We start from the raw sequence: 20,756 nt of genomic DNA, 5'->3' as shown, positions 1-20,756 counted from the left end.
AGAGGAAGAGCATCACCCCCTTGAAAATAACTGCAAGGGATATACAATGTTCTTATGTCAAATACCCATTCTTCTCCACCAAAAGGCAAGCAATAATAAAATATTATGCAGTTGGAGCTTTCCCTACTTGATACACTGTTTTGGTTTGTGACTCCACAGGAAAAGATGAGTAGTTGCTATTCTTGAATGTGAAGAAGTATGGGTTCTCCTGCAGAGACAAGATAATGAAAGCAATTAGGGCGGGGAGGGGAATCATCATGTTGCACCATGGTTGAAGTCAGAAGGGCATATTCAGCAACCAAAGTTAATCATTTCAAATTCTGGCTTTAAAGGGACCATTCTAATCTCCAGAGGCCATGGCCTGCTTATGGACTTCCAGACTCTAAGACAGGTAGGGTGAACCTTTGGCCCTCCAGCTGTTGCTGAACCTCAGCTCCCATGATTCCTGGCCATTGCGACTGATGTAGTTCAGCAACATCTAGAGAACCAAAAGTTCCCCACACCTGCCCTATGAAGAAGGGCACATGTGCTTTAGCATGGCCAAGACAGATAGAAACTTTCACCAACCTGGTGTGTTCCAGATGCTTTGGACTACAGCTGGCTGGGGCTGATAGTTACTGTACAAAACATCTGGAGAGCACCTGGTTGGTAAAGGCTAGTGTAATATTTTATTTTCTTTGCTTGTTTTATATATTGACCTTCATCTGAAGATCTCGTGGCAATTCACAAGATAGAATCACAAAATAAATAGTTAAAACAAAAACAAAAACAGCCCCCTCAAAAAGACATTTAAAAGGCCATAAAACATTAATTAGCCAAAACACAGCTCTCTCTCTCTCTCTCTCTCTCTCTCTCTCTCTCTCTCTCTCTGTGTGTGTGTGTGTGTGTCTATCTATCTATGAAAAAGAAATTATTTTAGCAGATAAAACTCAGGTAAAGCCATCTTACCCACACAATAAATTCCCCACCCACCCCTTATGAGTGAAACTGGATAACTTCTCTTTGCCATAACTTGGTTAAAATTCAGAAGGGTCAGCACTAATTTTTAAGAAATATCACATTGCTTTGTGTGCTGCCAGAAGATCTAAACAACAGGGGTTTGTTTGTTTGTTAATGATCATTGTGCCGGTTTGATATCCTGCAACATTCCCTTTGTCTTCTCCAACTTCACCCAGTCCAGACAAGTTCAGTCAGAATTCTCTTGAGTACACGCACAATGATAAAGGCAGATATCAAGGGCAATTTTCAACTACCATATATACTTGAGTATAAGCCTAGTTTTTCAGCACACTTTTTGTGCTTTAAAAGCTGCCCTCGGCTTATACTCAAGTCAACCATTCCTTAAGAAGTGTGCAAGAATGGCGGTTCTTTACTTTCCCCAGGCAGTTTGTTCCATTCCTGAACTGCTCACATAAATGCAAACTTTAGACCCCAGAAGGCAGAAAGCCTATCAGTTAAGGAAGTATTAAAACCCCACAGGTGCTCACTTTCCCTGGCTCCTGCTTAAACAGGACAGGATCCCAGCCTTCTCTGTATAACACAAGGGAACATTGTGCTGTGAGTTAAACCACAGAGCCCTAGGGCTTGCTGATCAGAAGAATGGCTGTTCGAAACCCTGTGATGGGGTGAGCTCCACAGCAGCAAAGGAGGAAGAGGAAGGAGCAGCCCGAAGGGCTGCTTTGGGCTGCTCGTTCCTCCTCTACCACAGTGGCAAAGGTGAACCGGCTTATACTTGAGTCAATAAGCTTTCCCACATTTTTGTAGGGAAATTAGGTGCCTCGGCTTATGTTTGGGTCGACTTATACTCGAGTATATACGGTAAATAACCGTATCTCCAAATTTGCTCTGAAGAGTTGAGGGGGGAAACCCAGAACAGAGTTAAAGGATGTAGGGATGGAGTTGGTGGGGAGAGAATATTCCATGCACAGGGAGAAATCCTTGCACTGATGGAATAATTATTTAGTTAACACTGCTTTGAATACAACACTATGTGTGAATGGGTGGTCACTGATAAATTGCCATGATGTCTGGAAATTCTCTGAGTGGGAAGGCCTCTTGCTAGCTCGTGCCTTTCCTTCTATGTCTTGCATCTTGATTTATGTATAGCACCTAGTTAGAGCAGGCATTCTAGAAATAAATCATAAAGCGCAATAATTATAAATGCAAATGAGCAATGATGGCATTTTTCTTTTCTGGGAGAAATGGCATCTCTAAAGCCATTTTCACAAATGACCTTTGAATCTCTTTTTTCATTTCCCCTTTCTGAACAACATTAAATGAAAAATTTACATTGGCTGAAAAGTACATTTGATTTCGAAATGTCTCTCTCCTCTCATTACTAGTTCAGCATGAACATCATTCAGGATTGATGCAGTGCAGACAAGCAAAATGTCTTGAGTACTACTAATGTGAAGGCATTCGGGCTACTCTTGAGGAATGCCTTTAACAGCCCTGTTCATCTCCTGCAAAGGTGCTCATAAAGGAAGATTATTTTTTTAATGAACTAAATTCGTCACCAGCTAGGCACTTAAAGTTTCTGCCCTTGCAATACTAACCATTTGTCCAAGGTTCAATCCTGTCATCTCGCAGAACTAAGTTCCCTGTCCCTCTCCTCGGTCATTCAGTTCCACAACACAGAGAACTTCAAACCTCAAAGCATTTACTGTGGTATAGTCTTCTCGCCAGGTTCAGAAAAACATCAGAAGAACTTTGCTGGATCAGATCAAAGTGTCATGAAATTCTACTCAATATTGATCCAGAGCAGATTCCAACATACAGTTAGCAGAGTAAAAAAAAAAATAGACCAGAGGCAATTGTATTTCATCCAGCAGAGCTTTACTGCTACTGAAGGCAAATGAGCATCATGGTCACAAATCCAATACATTCAGGATTGGCACGGTCCATAAGAAATCCAGTTGCAGCAGACTTAACTTAAACTTACAGTAACTTATAATAAGACTAGACCTTAACACTATATACAGAACACCACACCAGAAGGAAAAGAGATAGGAAGAGAGAGTGAAACCCAGGCTCCTTCTGGCCTATTTTTATAGTCAGCATGACCTTGACAGAAAGAGATAAGAGAAGCAGTTTAAGTCAGCTGTACTCAACTTCTCTGAAGGAATAACCCAAACATCATGAACCTTCTGCTTGTTCCTTTCACATAGAGAAGCTTCCAGAACCCTCTTGAATTTAGTAGAATAGGAGATACCTCTACACATCAGATCAATACTTTCTGCACTAAAAAATGCAAACTGACACAAAGGTCTGCTGATTAAAGGTCCATCCTGCTCTCACAGTGGACAACCAACTGCTTCAAGAACCCACCAACCTACAACCAGGGGATTAAGGGAATAGCGCTCTCCGGCTGTTGCTGTCCAGTGATTGGCATTCCGTATTATACTGCCTCTGAAAGTGGAGTGTCATCATGCAGCCATAATGACTAATGGCCACAGTTTATTAGCTGTGTGCCTTTACTGCTGTGATATTAAAATATGTCGGTCAAATGGGCATTTTGGAGGTAGGAAGTCTGTGATTTTGCAATATTTAGGAATGGTTGAGAAGACTTGAGAAGGGGATTGCATTTGCTTAGAGAAAAAGGTCCCTTGGGAATCGGGGAGAGAGAGATAAAATGCAAAACTGCATGTATAAAAGAAAACTGCTCCTACCTGAGAAGGACATTGCACCTCGGGCATCTCTACAAGATAATAGGGCTGCTTCTGTCCATCAGGTAACAGCTGGAAGACAAGATGTGAGCAGTGTGAGACTCAGTTCAAAGGGTGCATTTTAGCCTCTTGTAGGCTAGCCCTACCAGTTCTAATTCAAGGCAATTAGCACTACATCTGATGAGGAGGTAAACTTATTTATTGACTAAAACCCTTGAGACTGCAGACGACGGCTCATCCAGGCAACAAAATGTCCCTCCTCCACTAAAAAAATTTAAAACGAAAAACCAGCCACATCCCTGCATTTAGGAAACTAGCATGTCAGTCAGAAGGCAAACCAGACAAAGAACAGATCACTTCCAGCAAGTGATGGCCATTCGAAGTGTCCCTAAGAGTTTTGCTTTCCAACTTTTCTCAACTTTTTGTCTTTGATTCAAGGAAGCTAACGTCACGGAGTTGTGAGGAGCGTTTTAGATTTAGGGAACCGATTGGTTAACAAAGTGAAAAGGACACGCTTGGCTGGCACACAAAATAATGATTGAGAATAGAACAGGGATATAATGAAGAAAAAATGAAAATTGAGAAATAAGACCTCATGGGCAAATGAAAATTTCATGAAACTGAAAAATGAATGGATAACCAATTAAAATAATGCATTCGCAAGCTGTTAATACTGGCAGTCGTTTCCACAGGTTTAAGATTAAAACTACTGTACTATAGACAAGCCTCAGATACTTACCGTAAATAATTAAGGAACAAAGATTCAGCCACACCAGAGAAAACCCTTTTCCTTTTAAAACAAAAGCATAGGCCAGTTTTCCTGATAATTTCTAAAGGGGGCTTGCAAAAAAACTGAATCATGTCTTGTGGGTCACTAAAGCTTTTTCCATCTCCCTTTGAGACATGAGTGGCGCTGGGGACCATTTGGCAGGGGCATGTTTGTAGCATAGATGAAATCTTAACTATATTAGATGGGGGCACATCCAGAGGGACAATGTCTTTACAACCAGGTACAGAAAACATCTCAAAACCCTGCTGGGATGACTGATATCTAAATTGCTTAGGCCAAGAGAAAAGCAACCACTAAGCACTTCCATGCCAGCCGCAAACAGCTCAAGAAGAAGAAGAAGAAGTGTTTGGATTTGATATCTCGCTTTATCACTACCCGAAGGAGTCTCAAAGCAGCTAACATTCTCCTTTCCCTTCCTCCCCCTTTGTGAGGTGAGTGGGGCTGAGAGACTTCAAAGAAGTGTGACTAGCCCAAGGTCACCCAGCAGCTGCATGTGGAGGAGCGGAGACGCGAACCCGGTTCCCCAGATTACGAGTCTACCACTCTTAACCACTACACCACACTGGCTCTCAACCATAATGCTGCCCATATGCAAAAATGCATCTTGCTATTGTTGTTTGCTGGAGGGTGGTGCTATTAGCCCAGTGCTTTGATTGATTACAGGCCTTTCCACGTGCCCTGTAAGAGAACGAAGCCAGGGGGAGGGGCTGCGGCTGGGAAAATATGAGTTGTGGGGCACTGGTTGCCCCAATGTTCTGAAATGGAGGATGGTACTTTGAGAATCCTTCTAGAGAATAGTGCGTCCCTGGTGCCATATTGGCAGGAGCCCAATGAGCAAAATGAGCAGGAAAGCTCCTGATGCAAGGGCTGTTTAATATGCATTAAATGCTATATATTTAAAATGCTATGCACAGCGGTCTGCATTAGGCAGAAGGTTTAACTACAGCAAATGCAGCAAGGGGGGTGTTTTAGGCTAACTGATGACTCATCCCAGGAACCCAAGCAGAGATCTCTCACAACAGGAAGATGAAATCTGAAAACTCAAGAATATTAGTGCTAGAGCCATCAGCAGCAGAAGCACAGCTCAGCAATCCTGAACAAGCAATATGCTTGTATATGAACTCTCTTTCTGGGACCAGAGAGAGGAAAGTTTACTGAACTGTATTAAGGACTAAAAAGAAGACTGGAACCACACTGTTTGCTGTTTAAGAGCAATGAGTTGATTTGTATTTTGTAACATTTAATTTTAACAATTTTAAGACTGTTCTGCAGCAAAGCTTTGAGACTCATTTTTATGGTGGAGAGCAAATTCATTTCCACTCTGCAGAAGGTCCAAATCAAGGATTTAGTTTTGCAACAACTCTACCAAGGAATGGCTTACAATATCAACTTAATGAAGTGTTCCCATCTAGAGAGGAAGGCCCCACAAAACAAATAAGCCCAGAGTCTAAAATAAGCCAGCTACACTGTCCCAGTCATCTGCATAGCCCTTGAATATATGCAGGCGTTCTCCCAATTACTGTATGCATAGAATTCATCTTCCCAAATCACTATAACTTTCCTGTTTCTCTGATTTTCTTCTGGAGTTATATTCCCAAGATTTATAGAACAGGGATTTTTGGAGACATTTTACTTTTAACATGAAAGAAGGTTGCCTATAAGGGAAACCTCTTTCTCCAAATAAAAATAAAAGATACATTTTAAGAAATAATCAGACAGTGATGACTGCAGTGTGCAAATAAGCTGCTGAATACATTTCTGTACAACCATGTGCCAGGGTTTTAATAAGTCAAAGGCAGAGACCTGCTCTCTGCTGACTGTGTGATGGCCAGGGTTGACTGGATTTTAGTGCAACAACATTTGGAGGGTCACAGATTTCCCACCCCTGACTTAGCAGAATGACACCCAAGTCCAAGCTGCTCCAGGATCTGGCAGCTTCCCCAGGAGTAGCGTTGTTATCAGTATGGCTCATTGCCAGTCCAGTAAGACAAGAGAGACCAAGACCTCAAAGATGGGAAGCAGCAGTGCAGATAATTTGCAAAGCATTGATCAAATGGACCTTTTAAAACACAGGTAAAACAACAGTTGTGAAAACGTGAAAGGCATTCATTGCCGTATGTCACCATATTTAAAGTTCTTGACCTTTATGTTACACTAGTTCTCATTCTGATGGGCCGAGGTGGTTTTGCATTAGCTTGTGGGTTTTGTTGTGCTGTTCTGACGGGAGCAATAGAGTCTCCTTGTCAGAGATGATGATCAGATAAACTCGCCCTGTGCTTTTTAAATACTGACAGTATCTTGCATGTCATCTGACCTTGCACAGATTGCAGCCAACCATCCAACAGAGATTAGTGATAAAGAAATTACCCAGGGGAAATAACTTAATGCAAACCTCTGTTAACTTCTCCTGGAAGCATGAGAGCCAAGATGTTGGCAGCAAAGTGGCTCTTTGTTTTTTTAAAAGTGTGTGCACTAAAACTCTGTAGAAGACCCAAACTCCTCCTAAACAAGCAACCATGCTTGAGAAAATCTCTTTGGCTTTTGCTCCAGACAAACCACACACAGTAAGCAAGTATTGTTTTTGGCTTAGCACTCATTGTTTGTTTGGAGGAGACAAACCATGAGTCTGGCTTGGGCATAATGCTAAGCCAAACCATGGCTTAGGTCCCAGCAGCACAACAGCAGCAGCAGGAGTAGGGGAGAAATGAATAGATTATGATTTCCCCACCATGCAAACAGCTTGCTTGCTTGTTCACACAATGCCATAATATGGTTTAGTGTTTCATGCAAATATGAAAGGTGGCCTTCAGCCTTGGTAAAGGAAACCTTACGTTTTCATGCTAGGGTGCTACTAATAGTAGTGTAATTTTCAAAAAGCATACAAAGAGATTTGCTCATAGGGCATCAAAAGAATAAAGGTAGGGTAGCTTATAAGGGAGGGTTGGTTACAAAGTGGTACCTTTCCATGTAACCATCCCCTCTTAAGTCAGTCAACAGCATCATCCTGTCAAACAGTGGATTTTGAAGGTCCGTGGAAAGGAGAGGGCTGCATTCATCCTCCTTGGCAGACGGCTAGATTGCCAAGTAGTAACGTGAACCCTGGTGATAAGTGACCATTTGGTAAATGGTCTTCTGTACACATGCACCCAGTTGCAAGGCTCTTTAAGAAAAAGACTGGGGAAAGGGGCAGTGGCGTAGGTAGCTGCCCGGGTGCCTCGTGTGGGGTTGTCTCCTGCAGCTGGGGGCAGGGGCGATCCGCCCATGGGGGCGGGGCAATCTGTGCCCATGAGGGTGGGGTGAGCCTCTCCGATGCTTGGAGCCTCTCCATTGCCTCCCCCTGAGCTGTAGAGTGGCTAAGGGAGAGGCATTAGGCAGACACAAGTCCCACACTGCCGTTTCAGGCAGCACAGAACCTGCAGGCACCTAAGCCACCACGTCACTCCTAAAAAGTTTCGTGAGCTAAAAATTTTTAAAAACCTCTTTTTGTCTCACACACCCCTCAGTGATGACACCCGGGGTGGGCCACACACCCCGCACCCCCTTCCTCCACCACTGGAAAGGGGGCACCCACAGCATTTGTGGGGGGGAGGTTAATCCAAGTTTCTCTGCTTAGCTGAACAGTGGGTGACATTTCAAGGCTAAAACACAAGAGAGAAAGTCAACCACTTGTTTGCCGTGTCTATCAATCTGCATAACTAACTTTAAATTAGAATTCAAGCATGATCAGCTCACAATCCCCCTTCCTGATTAAAGAACTCAAATGCAAACCAAATAACCCAGGAGGAGAACCCACTTTTGTATCTTATCAGGGCATCCGACCTGCAATAAAAGGAGGGCTGAGACAAGAACTTTGATGTTATCCTTGCAGGTGTTTATAAACGAGAGGAAGATCAAGATAACCGTAAGCAGTTCTTTTCGCCCAAGGTTGCAACCTTGATTCCAGTCTTTATCTCTTGGCCAACCAGGCAAAATGCACATGGCATTAGAGTGAACTGTATGCAAACAGGAGTTGGTGATCATCCTGGGGCTTTAGCTGTAGCTTCCACTAATGGCTGTATCGCCTGGCAAGGGGTTTTTGCTTCCTCTTTCCGGGATAGATGCCCATGTACACCCAACACTTTCAGTTGTTTCATAACAGGGCAAACAGGACTTTCCACTGCACCAGGGGTCCTTCCAATTTAGCAAGGCTCTAACACACCTACACACTGACACACACACACCAATTCATCTTTTTTCATCTATTGTTCTGTGCAGGAACCCTGGTCTTGAACAATGGGAACAGCAAGAAGGGGAGAATGTTCCCACAGTACTTTGGATGTTATAGTCTACAAGTGGGACCCACAACAACAACAACAACAATTTTATTATTTATATGCTGCCCCAGCCACACTGGACAGCTCCCGACAAAATATTAAAAACACAATAAAACATCAAACATTAAATACTTCCCTATACAGGGATGCCTTTAGATGTCTTCTAAAACATCTAGTGGTTTATCTGTTTGACATCTGATGGGAGGGCATTCCACAGGGCAGTCGCCACTACCAAGAAGGCCCTGTGCCTGATTCCCTGTAACCTCACTTCTCACAGTGAGGGAACCACCAGAACGCCCTCAGTGCCAGATCTCAGTATCTGGGCTGAACAATGGGGATGGAGACACTTCTTCAGGTATACTGGGCCAAGGCTGTTTAGGGCTTTAAAGGTCAGCTCAGAAACATACTGGGAATCAATGGAGATTCTTTAGGGCTGGTGCAGAGTGCTTCTGCTATCCTCCAGGACACTCCATAGCTAGCAGGACCAGTGGTCAGGGATGATTGGAGTTGTAGTCTAAAAACAGTTGGAGATGCAAGTTTGGGAAACCCTGCTCTATTTCATTCTTCCCTCCTAACCAGTTTTTCATCCCCCACCGCCCAAGTCAATCAGTATTTCATTGCCATTGAGCAACTCATTCTTCATTGGGCTTTTTTGGGGGGGCGGGGATAGGGTATCCTCTCCTTTGGTGACCTGTGCAGGAGCTGAGTGCGAGAGCACTCTCCTCTCCTGCAGTCTCCAGCAGCTGGTATTCAGAAGCTTTGATGCCCCCAACCATGGAGGAAAAGCATAAGCTATGGCACCCTTGCCTGAACATCAGAAATGGGCAGAAATAAATGAATGGCTGTTGATGGCGATGCTGCAGATTGAACATCAGACTTGGGGCTGGGAGAACCTGGGCTCAAATTCCTGCTTAGTCATGAAGCTCTCTGAGTTACCGTTGCCTAATCACTATCTCATAGGATCATCACCATGAAGATAAGAAATGGGATACACACCCATGTGATCTCCCTTGTGCCCCTTCTGAGGAAAAACAAGATGCAGCCATGACAGAAAGACAAATAGTCAATCTGATCACAGAACAGATAAAGTTTTTTACAGCCTTCTGAGGAGTCCATGTCTTGGGATAGCATGCCTGACCTAGAGATTTACAGGAGTACCAGGTTGGGGGGGGGGGGGGGAATAAACAAAACAGCAACAAAATAACTTAAGAAGGGAAGGGCCAAAAGCAGCCCAGTAAAGATTAAGCCTATTCAGTCTCCACAGAATGCTAACTGTCTGCTGAGATGGGAAATTAGTGTGCGTCATGGTGGGGATGTAGGTACCACTCTGGGGGGAAGGTAAACAGCGTTTCCGTGCACTACTCTGGTTCACCAGAAGCGGCTTTGTCATGCTGGCCACATGACCCAGAAGCTGTATGCCAGCTCCCTCGGCCAGTAATACGAGATGAGCACCGCAACCCCAGAGTCAGACACAACTGGACCTAATGGTCAGGGGTCCCTTTACCTTTAAACTCAAAACTTGCAACTGGAAAGGAGAGCATTAGTTGGCATTGGATATTTCAGCTTTGCTTTTCTCGGTGAAAAAAGCAGTTGCCAGCTAATTTCATCCTGTCATTGTTGCCCTGATTCCTTCATGGTATTGTTAAAGCGGTAATACCCTCTCCAATGATAGACCCCCCCCCCCGAATGGGCCAGTGTAGTCATGCAGCCATGCTCTACAACCTATTGAGCAATCCCAATGTCTCTAGTGCCTCTTACCATATTGTTCCAGAGTCCAACTCCGAGAACAGCAAATTTGTTTTTCACGGAAGTCTTTTTTGTGGAATAGTCATTCTCTCGCCTGCCCTGGAAGAGAAAAAAAATTATGGTGAGAATATTACAGGACAGTTTTGAACTCACTGCCCGTTCACTCTAGCTGTGGGCCCATGTGCAGTGAACGTGGGGTTACCAGGATCGGGAAGCAACCCAGCAAATATTTGACAACATGGCACCTGGGAGTTAGCAGTGTTGTTTTCAATACTTTATAAGCTCTCACAAAAAGAAGGGCTGTAGTTTAATGGTAGAGGGTGTGTTTTGCATGCAGAAGGTCCCAAGTTTAATCCCTGGCATCTCTAGATAGGGAAAGACCCCTGGCTGAAAATCTAACCAGCCACTGACAGTCAATGTGGATGATAGTGAGCTAGACGAACCAACTTTCTGGTACAATACAAAACAACTTCTTGTATTCAAAGACTGTCAAGGTAACAAAAGGGGGAAATAGTTTGCTGTTTTTTATGTTCCCTTTTTCATATGAAGAAAATAAAAAACATTTCCCTTGTAGGCCAAAAATCATATCATCTGATTACTCTCTTCAGGGTACAATGATTTTTCTAGGACCACCAGGTATTAACCAGAAGGAGCAGCTCAACCATAGCTCACACTCACTTTTGCAGGAGGCATATTTACTTCTTGGAGAGAAGTCTGGAGAACCACGGCAAAATCATCCTTCTGGCCATACTCCCTTGATGCCAGCAGATCTTCCAAAGAATTCTGCATATAAGGATAAACAAACAGTTAACAGGATGAGCTCTGTCCCCGAACCACAGAGAACATAGCACAATGCACAGATTTGCCCATGGCTTAAATGAGTTTCAGAGCCATCTCTACTGCTAATAAGCCAGAATAATCAAATTATACAGTCAAAACACAAAAGTAATTCCATGAAAAAGCATCTTATGCAACCATTAGGAAATGACCCAGCGGCTGCGAGGTGAATTGCATAAGGCCGTTTTCTTAGAAAGAGCAGAAACTTAGTAATTACATCACTTGGTTGGCCCTCCATACCCTGCATAAAACTCAGAAACAAGAACATCCCAGCTAGCTAACAGTACAGGATATGGGCAGCTTTTGCCACTTGCTAAATATTCCGACATGCTTTTGCAGTAGAGACAACATAATTAACCAGCTTAGCAAACAGAGCTTTCACTAGCAACAGCTGGGATAGCACAGATCCTCAATTCTCCCCTCAGCAGTTGAAAATTTGAAAATTTTGGGATTTCAGCTGCCATGTATCACTAGGATATGCAGGGCAGTCGTCCCCACCCCACCCCTGCTGTCCTGGAAGGGAGAAAGAGGTGTTCAAGTAACAGACACCTTCTGTTGGTATTTTTAAAAGCTTGCCCCAACACTGGCATCTCCAGTGCTGGGAAAGAATCTTTTCTGTCAGTCAGCATAGGCAATATTGAACTAGATGGACGAACACTTACACTCTGTATAAGGCAGCTTCCTAAATATACCCCCGCTCCCCGGTTGCTGACACAATTTTTTTAAAAAAATAATAATGAAGGCAGCATACCTTATGCAAATGCATTATGCAAACTAGACAGCTTTACACAGTTTGCAAAACTGATAGATTTATGTTGAAAACAAAGAGGAAGGGTTGTATATTAATTGTGTTTGGAGGCCCATAATGCTCAAGAGATGTAGACACACTGGCATCTGCACTGAGATTCCTGAGCTGGACAGAGTTGATCCTGGGCCAACTCTGTTGCTTGAAGAGGGGAAACCAAATTCATTCATCAATTCCCTGCCGCCGTAACTTCCTTGGAGGAAGAATGCAATACAAACTTGAAAGGGACACATACACGATCCTAAAAAGACTAACGTTAAAGGGATCTGAGATTCTAAAACTATTTAGATGTCATGTCAAATTAATTTTTGGACAGATATACATACACAAATGAATGCAAGTCCTCCCTTGCACAGTGCTCACCTGATAGGACCATCTCCACACAACAAGCTCCAGACTGGAACAATCACTGGGACAAAGGCATGGCTTGAGGAGAATATCCCTGGAAGTTGGCAAAAGCCAAGCCAAGCCAAAACATAAATAAATGAAATAAAAATTGCTGTAGCTTTTCATAAACATGCAATCTTTTGAAACACAGAGAGGAGAGATTTGAGCTGTGATTCATATGCATTTTATAAAAGTATATGTTTCATAGGGCTTCTCCAGACTGGTGTCTTACTGCGAGGGTATTCAGCAACATGTTGTTGACACAATAATAGTGCATGCGTGGTGGGTTTATTCTGCTGGAGTTTGCTGTGTGATGTTTCCTCAATGCTACCACATGATGAATGTCTAGAGGGGCTATAGGGCAACAAAAATGGGGCGAAAGGGGGATAAACCATAATGCTGTTTCCTTTTTATTGCACAGTAGAAGAAGAAGCCTTTCTGCTGTTTGAATTAAAATGAGAATATAAGATCAGAGTGAATATAGGACAAAACCAAATCGAAGCATTTATGGTAGAAAAAGTTACACAGTGTCAACAATGATACACATTGATTGGAAATGAAGCAGTGTTCCCACCTCAAAACTTTTGCAGGCACAAACTCTATTGAATGTGGAAATGGGTATAACCGCCTTGCTAGCATCCTGAGCACAATAAATCATGGCATTTGCCCCATACGCTCAACAGGCGGTACCACACTTCTAAAAGATAAAGAAGCTATTGAATTGTGCTGGAAAGAACATGACCAGCATCTCCTTAACTGTAACTCTGCCGTAGCTGCTGAGGTCCTCTCAAAAATTCTCTTAGGGATGCCTCTAGCTCTGTGGTTCTTATATTGACTGAGCAGGAGGGACAGACGACAAGACCTATAAGCCCCCATTGCAATTCCATGGAATCTCCCTCCCTCCTTCTCTAGCTTAGAATTCGACATACAAAAAACAATTTTCAGTCACCCATATCAAAACATTTCCAAATCAGACATAATGTGGCGTGTTTTCCCCTAACTATGGTGAAATGTTCTCAGAGGTCTGCAGAAATAACTTCCAGCACTCCAAAAGGAAGACAGACCATCACAGGTATATCCACATAAATAACTAGAATCTGTTATTTGATGATGACGTAAAATGTGGGTAGTGGAAGAAAGCTGATTCACCAAATGACTTTAAAGTTTGGCAAAATGGCCTGAGTAGGGTCAAAGGGGAAGGCTTCCCACAGTTGGTCGTAATTTCCAACATAGAGAAAGCAGCCTGCTTTGGAAGTTGTGATTAGTTGAGGTGACGGATGTTTGGCAGACCAAGGTGAACCCTTTCAGAAGTGCAATCAGGATGACTATTGATTTGGTATGCGGTACAGCAATCTTTTTATATCCCTGTCACAAAACGCCTCTGGAGAAAAAGGAACATTCCTCACCAAGGAACACAATGAAAGCTCTTGGCTCATCAACAGCTGAAATAAAATGGGATTTACCTGACATAATTCTGATCACTGTGTGGAAGAGGTGAGACTGTGAGCAGAGGAGAATCCACCAGGTTTACAAAAACTTTGGGCATCTATAGTGATTTTTAAAAAAAATGATTAGGAAAAGCTAGCAGTTGTGGGCTGTTCACTTTCACCAGAATATTTTCTCTTAAATATTCCTTGTATTCATCAGCGTCCAGCCATACCTCATCTCAGTGTAGACTGCGACTCCCTTGTGCCTCTCTTAATTCCCCTTTCTCCATGCAGTGTTCTCCCTCAAATGCTGCTGCCCCACACTTTCTCCCCTCTAAATCTGGAGACTCCCTATGCTTTGGAAATGCAAATAGGAATCTACAGATTTAGAGCGCAGAAAGAACAGGACGCCAGTAGCTGGAGGGAGGAGAATGCGTCGTGGTTGAGGGGGGATTGCAAGACACACAAAGGGTTCACAATCCACATAAAGGCAAAATATGGACTGGCCCTCAACTGATTTCTCTCCTGGACAAGGGACAAATAAATGAACACCGGCAGTTTCTGCTCCCATTTCCACAGGAGATAGATATTATAAAGAGCAATATATAAATGCCTTATGTAAACGAACTAATACATTGAGCTGAGATTTCTGCATTTCAAGGGGTTGGACTAGATGACCCATGGGGTCCCTTCCAACTCTGCCATTCTATGATTCTATGATCTGAATCAGGTATTGAAAGGGGTTTTACGTGGACCTTGTTATTTTAAACCATGTGCAGCCATGCTCACTCATTCTACATGCCTGTTTTGTAGTTTGTTTTCCTCTTTTAAATTTCATCTGTTGTTATAATGGTTCTCTCTGTTTTATAGACATTATAAAATGAAATGAAATCACTACCCCCCCCCCCAAAAAAAAGGAAGGGGGAAGAAAGGTGGTGAAATCTATGAAATAGCTCTTACTTCTTCATATAAAAAATCCAAGACTTCTTCAAGTTGTTTTATGCTGTCAAGGTGATAAGTTGTCTGTTGGAAGTGAAAGGATTTATGTTAGAGAGTGGATGACGAGGTGATGGTTCATTTTTATGCCAGACGAAAGGTTGACAAAATAGCTGTCCCCCAGCATTCACCAACATGTGAATGAATCAAGGTTGGGAACTACAGACTAAACAATCGGTGCAAGAGGCAGAATCGCAACTTTCAAAAATGAAAGGCCTCCGACCTTACATAGAACTGAAATATGCCCATCAACTCTGCAATGAGAATCTAATGTTTTTACGTATCATAAAGAGTTCCCTAGAATGGCACCAAATGGAAGAACCCAGGGGCAATATATTGATCTATATTCTTCCAGCACTTTGAGAGGAAGCAATCAAGAGGTGAGCAGACAATCCAATTTGAACTAGGCTTTTTCCAAGACTGATTAATCACTGGATGAGTAGCCCTTAGCTAATAGTTTGAGGATTGCATTCTTATGAATTTTAGAGAATGAGAGAGGAGAGTGGGGAGCAACTATTGCCTTTCAAATATTCATATACAGTTATCACCTCTGCAGACTTCAAACAAAGTAATTTGCAGAGAGTTGATTAAAGCCCTGAGGAGGGAATGTTGCAGAGCCTACCATATAGCAAAGGCTGTTTGGTGCAATATGCACACAAAGGTAAAAGACCAAAAAAGAAAATTCAGCTTTGTTCTTTGGAAGGAGTTGTACGGACCAAGTATAAATTTGTAGCATTGGCAGGGAGGGAAAAGTAAACCAGAAATGAAAATCATTCACACCTTCAATTGATTTGAACAACGTCCAAATGGGGATATTCGTGAAGTTGATTAACAGTATGCAGAAAACCAGAAATGTTCAAATATCAAGAGCAGAGCAAAATAAATAAATAAATAAATCCCCCTAAATGCTTGAATGGCTCAGTGGGGCAGGCAAAAGAGAAAGCGTGTTCTCTTTCCTGGAGAGCATGTGTTGCGGTGGGGGCCAGCAAGACACGCCTCTGTTGCTGGGCGGGTTAGGATAGATGGTCTCTTGTAATTGGGTTGTAATTTGTTGATTGTATGTTGCAATTTGTTGATTGACAGCCCAGGGTCTATATATTGTCTAGCACGCTGCTCATTCCTCCTCTTCGCTGCGTGCATCAGATCTCCCGCCCTCCCTCCCTTTTACTAGGCCTCTGCATATGACCTTGCTATGCCTGTCATGGGGTCGTCTGCTTTTGGGCCAGGGGCCTGGTAGGAATTTTTCCATTTGGCTGATTGGCTGGTGCCATCTGGTTTTCGCCTACTGCGTAGCAATTAGTCACAACTTTGTAAGGTTGGCGGTTAGGCATTGGTTATTATTGGTTGGTGGAGGGGTCAGAAGTGATGGTGGCTGCCCCTCCAATGCTGCTGCTGCACGGGGAATTCCGTTAAAGGAATCCAGGGGCTCGCTATGCTTTTGTCCGTATCCCCCGGTCAGGGGCCAGGGCCACACAAGAGCCCCTGGGAACATTTGGGGAGAGGCGAGGGCCAGACCCCCGGCTCCAATTCTCTCCCCAAAGAGGGTTTTCCCCTTACTGACAAATGTCAGTTCTGTCCCTAGAGTGACAGATAGTCTGAACCAATGCCTAAGCAACCACTCATGTAATTTGTATTTGAATAAAGTTGTGGCCAAATTAATGCCAAAAACCTTAAACTTAAATTCATGTCTGAAGTGTGAATTATTTGAGGGGTGGTCTGGGGACCTCAACACGCAAAATACAGAGGTATCAGAAACAAGGTAAGAAATAGGGAAAGAGGCTAGATTTAAAAAGAAAGAATCTTGTACATTCTAGACAAAGCTGAAAGAAAAAGAAATATATTATAGCACATTTTTTAATGATATGACCTGCTGTGGAGCTGAGGGTTATCCATGATAACATCAACATTTTAAACCATATTATCGAACCTCATTCCTTGGTCCATTTGCCAAGTCAAGACATGGGACTCTTACCTGAGAGATGGAAGCTTGGAAAGGACATGGATGAAAAATTGTGATGAGCTTCCAGTCGCGTTGGTAATCTGTCTGCTGCAGGGCAAGAGCACAAGGAAAAACAACTGTCACACTGCAGATTAATAAGGGAATAGGAATCAAGGTGTGTATGAGTGGAGGATTCCAGCAATGAGTGGGGCTGGATGTGGCCCAATCACCCTCTCAATGCGGCCCGTGGATGGTCCAGGAATCAGCATGTTTTTACATGAGTAGAATGTGTCATTTTATTTAAAATGCATCTCTGGGTTATTTGTGGTGCCTGCCTGGTGTTTTTACATGAGTAGAATGTGTGCTTTTATTTAGAATGCATCTCTGGGTTATTTGTGGGGCATAGGAATTCGTTATTTTTTCCCCCAAAATATAGTCCACCCCCCCACAAGGTGTGAGGGACAGTGGACCAGCCCCTGCTGGAAAAGGTTGCTGACCCCTGGACTAGTACAATAGGAAGCTTATTCACTTTGGCTCTGACACAAATAATGTGGCATCCATGTCTCTTTTTAGAACTCACCTTATTCTTTTTATTCTAAGATGTTTTAAACTATTTTTAATATTGGGTTTTAACGTAGGATGAAGGACAGGTAAATGCTAGTACTACTACTACTAATAGATTCAAACATATATTATGTAAGTCCAAATGCAGCTGGCAATAGACTCTGCCCACTGAGCCGCCATTTTGCATCTAGCTTGACCCCCGCCAGCCACTGTTTTGCATCTAATGCCACTTACTGGATCTCAGGTTTCTAGTTCTTTAAAAAAAACCAAAGTAGACCCCACAGGTATGAAACCTGCCCACCCCTGTTTCCCAGATTTGGTGTGTGCTATTTTTCCAACTAAGAACACCCAGTGATATCTGCCCTGCAAACCACCTTTCTTCAGGTGGTATCATTTTCATTTTGGAGGTGGGGAGGTAGATGTGAGAAATTACTGGTGTTCGGGGAATGCTTTGGGAGGCCCTTGTGGGGGAGCAGAACCATTTGGACTTCACTACAAAGAACAAAAACCCTGTATCAGCAACAGTGAAACCACTTCAAGAGGCAATCGCAAACATAAATACCGGTAAACCTTTGTGGGCCACAACTGCTCACTGGTCTATAGCATTGGTTAGGGCTGTCTTAAGCATATGTGGTGCCGGGGTGCAAAGATCCGCCCGGCGCCCCCCCCCCAGTTGCCCAGTCCCAGGCGTGCAGGAGGGCAGACCCAGCCTGTCGCCTCAGCATCTCACTGGCTCAGTTGCCCCTGAACTCGCGGCGCAGAGCCATCCACAGCAGAAGAGCCCACTGCAGCGCTCCGACTGATGGGTGGGCTCTTCCCGGGACTCAGGCCCTCTCAGACCCTGGACTCTCGGCCTGGTGCCCCTGAGAGCCTGGCGCCTGGGTGCCCTGCACCCCTAGCGCCTATGGGTAAGACGGCCCTGGCATTGTTATACCGGTACATACCTGGCTCCCTTTCATGTTCTTCACAATTTCTTTTGCTTGATCTAAGAGATCTCTGCACCGCAAATGGAAAGGGGAAACCGTCAAACCCTTTTTTCTTTATAGGCACAAAGATGAAATGCTAACAGCGTCAAAATCTAAAACACCTTCCCCGCCTTCCTAATTGTTTTGGATGAGATTGTGTGGCTCGATCCTACAAGTACTTAAGGGCAGTAACTCTTTTAAAAGTAAAATCTCAGGCTGAACTGATTGTTACACTTCAGCCAAAGTGTACAGCAGCATTTGTTAATTATAGGCATCGGGGAGGGTTTTTATTTTATTTTATTGGAACACAGCACAGTAAACCTCCCCATCTGTGACTGGGATGACAATCTGTCCCACCTCCCCACCCAAGCGGCTAGGAGGCAAAGCCTATGTATCCATCATACATTTTAAATTTGAACAGAGTGGGGTTCTGCTTTTCTTCAGGTAGAATGTGGGTACCTATGGCAGAAGTTTGGTTAATGCAGAAGGCTAGAGGACTGTTTTCTATGTAGTTCCTATGCAGAATATGGTCCTGGCATGTACTGAGCAGAAGGCAGCAGACCAGGTATTCAGTCTATAAAGTAATTACCGGTAGGTCACTGGAATGATCTAGTAAAGGTGGAGTGGTTTTTTTGTACATTCCTTGGTTGTGTGAAACTAGAAAGTTTTCATTTGCTGTGTCTTTTATCACCCAAATAAGCCTTCCAGTTCAATATGAAGTAGCAAATAAAAATAGAACTTACAGGGTCCCACTTCTTGGCACTGCACTGCTGTTTCGAAGGGAAGAGTAATACTGCACGGAAGGATTAAACCTGCTAATAAGAGCTGCAAGACATACACCCAGTTCAGTAAATTTGTGGGCTCTGTATTTGCTTGTACGAACATGAGATGACAATGGGCAACCACCAACCTGTTTCTTTGTTTGGGGTTGGTAGAAAGCAGGGAATAGGGCCCTTTGGTTGCCAAGAAATAATACATATTTTTATTGATAAAGTGTTGGGCAATAGATTAAATTAAAGAGAGGTCTCATCTGTAAAGTCAAACAGTCAACAGAACAGGGAAAATTTAAACTATAAGTCATACCTGTAATCGTTTTCATGCTTGCTGTGATAAGATCCCTCTCTGTGCTATAAACAGAAATAATTCATGTTTTCATATCTGAAATAGTCATGGTGTGAAATGCAAGGTGTTTTCATTTGAATTTGCTTTTTTCCTCTTCTCTCCCCCCATCCCTTTCGCCTTATGTGCCATGCCTTCTGGACTGTAAAGGTGACTCTGTTGTTGTTGTTTGTTTGTTTGTTTGTTGTTTTAACCCTTGGATCTGACCCACCAGTGTCCCTGGATCATAACTTCATTGTAAAGTAGGAGGAATTCCTCTTTGGTCTAATGGCAGGACACTTTTCTCTTGGCTACTAAAACCCACATCTTTTGGGTTTCCCTCTGCACTGACTCCAGCCTGTCACCATCAGGATTCTTTCACAACTGATAAAGTAACTGGCACACATGGCAATTGTGAAACACATCTGTAGTTAGTAATAAACATGTTTTATGGACATGATGAAAAGTTGTACCTTTGGAGGTCTGGCTGCTCCAGCTTGGTGTCCCCCATCTGTAAATAAATATACAAAGACAAATGCATCAGGACTTTTAAAAAAAACACACACACACACCTTGTCTAGTCAGTGTCTGAAGGATACACTGTGAATGACCAAAACAGAACTTGGCATCTTTTCCTGTAAACCTTTCTTACTCTGTCTATAGCTGTAGGAAGGGGGTGGGGCGGAACCTGTGAAACTAAAAGCCTAAAAAAAAAAAGGTAAGCTGAGCTGAAAAGCCTAAAAAAAAAAGGGTAAGCTGAGCTAAGATCTAGTACAGGGATAAGCCAAATGTGATTTTAATAATGCTGCCTGCGCTGCCTGTAGTTCTGTGGAGTTCTGCTACAGCCTGTTGTTCAGTGTGTGTGATTGTGAGGGTGAAGCTTTGGTATTACAAAATGGACAAATGTGAGCACGTGTATAATTCAGTCCTCTATATTGGATTATGCTTCAACAAATGAAGCTTTGGGCATTGTTTGGCTAGGTCGGTGCAGAGCCTTGACATGTTAATTGAACCGAGATGTTTGCAAAATAAATAAAAAATTCCTTCCAGTAGCACCTTAGAGACCAACTAAGTTTGTTCTTGGTATGAGCTTTCATGTGCATGCACACTTCCTTCTGCAAGGGAATACACTGGGAAGCTAACAAATGGGCAAAGGTCCCGGAGTTTAGTGAATCGAAGGGACTGGGTGTTCAGGGGCAAGAGATCAAATGAATGGTAGAGAGT

At 43.2% G+C, this 20,756-nt stretch overlaps 2 long non-coding RNA genes across 2 annotated transcripts; both read right to left on the bottom strand.

The window, feature by feature from the left end:
• Positions 1 to 12,546: 12,546 nt before the first annotated feature.
• Positions 12,547 to 14,996, bottom strand: LOC117044725. The gene is made up of 3 exons (XR_004426320.1): positions 14,931 to 14,996; positions 14,007 to 14,089; positions 12,547 to 12,598 (listed from the first exon to the last, which is right to left on the bottom strand). It is a non-coding gene; the product is annotated as an uncharacterized LOC117044725 (long non-coding RNA).
• Positions 14,997 to 16,938: 1,942 nt separating this feature from the next.
• LOC117044724 lies at positions 16,939 to 19,386 on the bottom strand. Its single transcript, XR_004426319.1, has 3 exons — positions 19,178 to 19,386; positions 18,414 to 18,465; positions 16,939 to 17,013 (listed from the first exon to the last, which is right to left on the bottom strand). It is a non-coding gene; the product is annotated as an uncharacterized LOC117044724 (long non-coding RNA).
• Positions 19,387 to 20,756: the final 1,370 nt, after the last annotated feature.

Source organism: Lacerta agilis, chromosome 3, assembly GCF_009819535.1.
Source record: "Lacerta agilis isolate rLacAgi1 chromosome 3, rLacAgi1.pri, whole genome shotgun sequence".
In the NCBI taxonomy this organism is placed as follows: Eukaryota; Metazoa; Chordata; class Lepidosauria; order Squamata; family Lacertidae; genus Lacerta; species Lacerta agilis.
The sequence above is the reverse complement of the archived record's forward strand: the minus strand, read 5'-3'. Positions and strand labels throughout refer to the sequence as shown.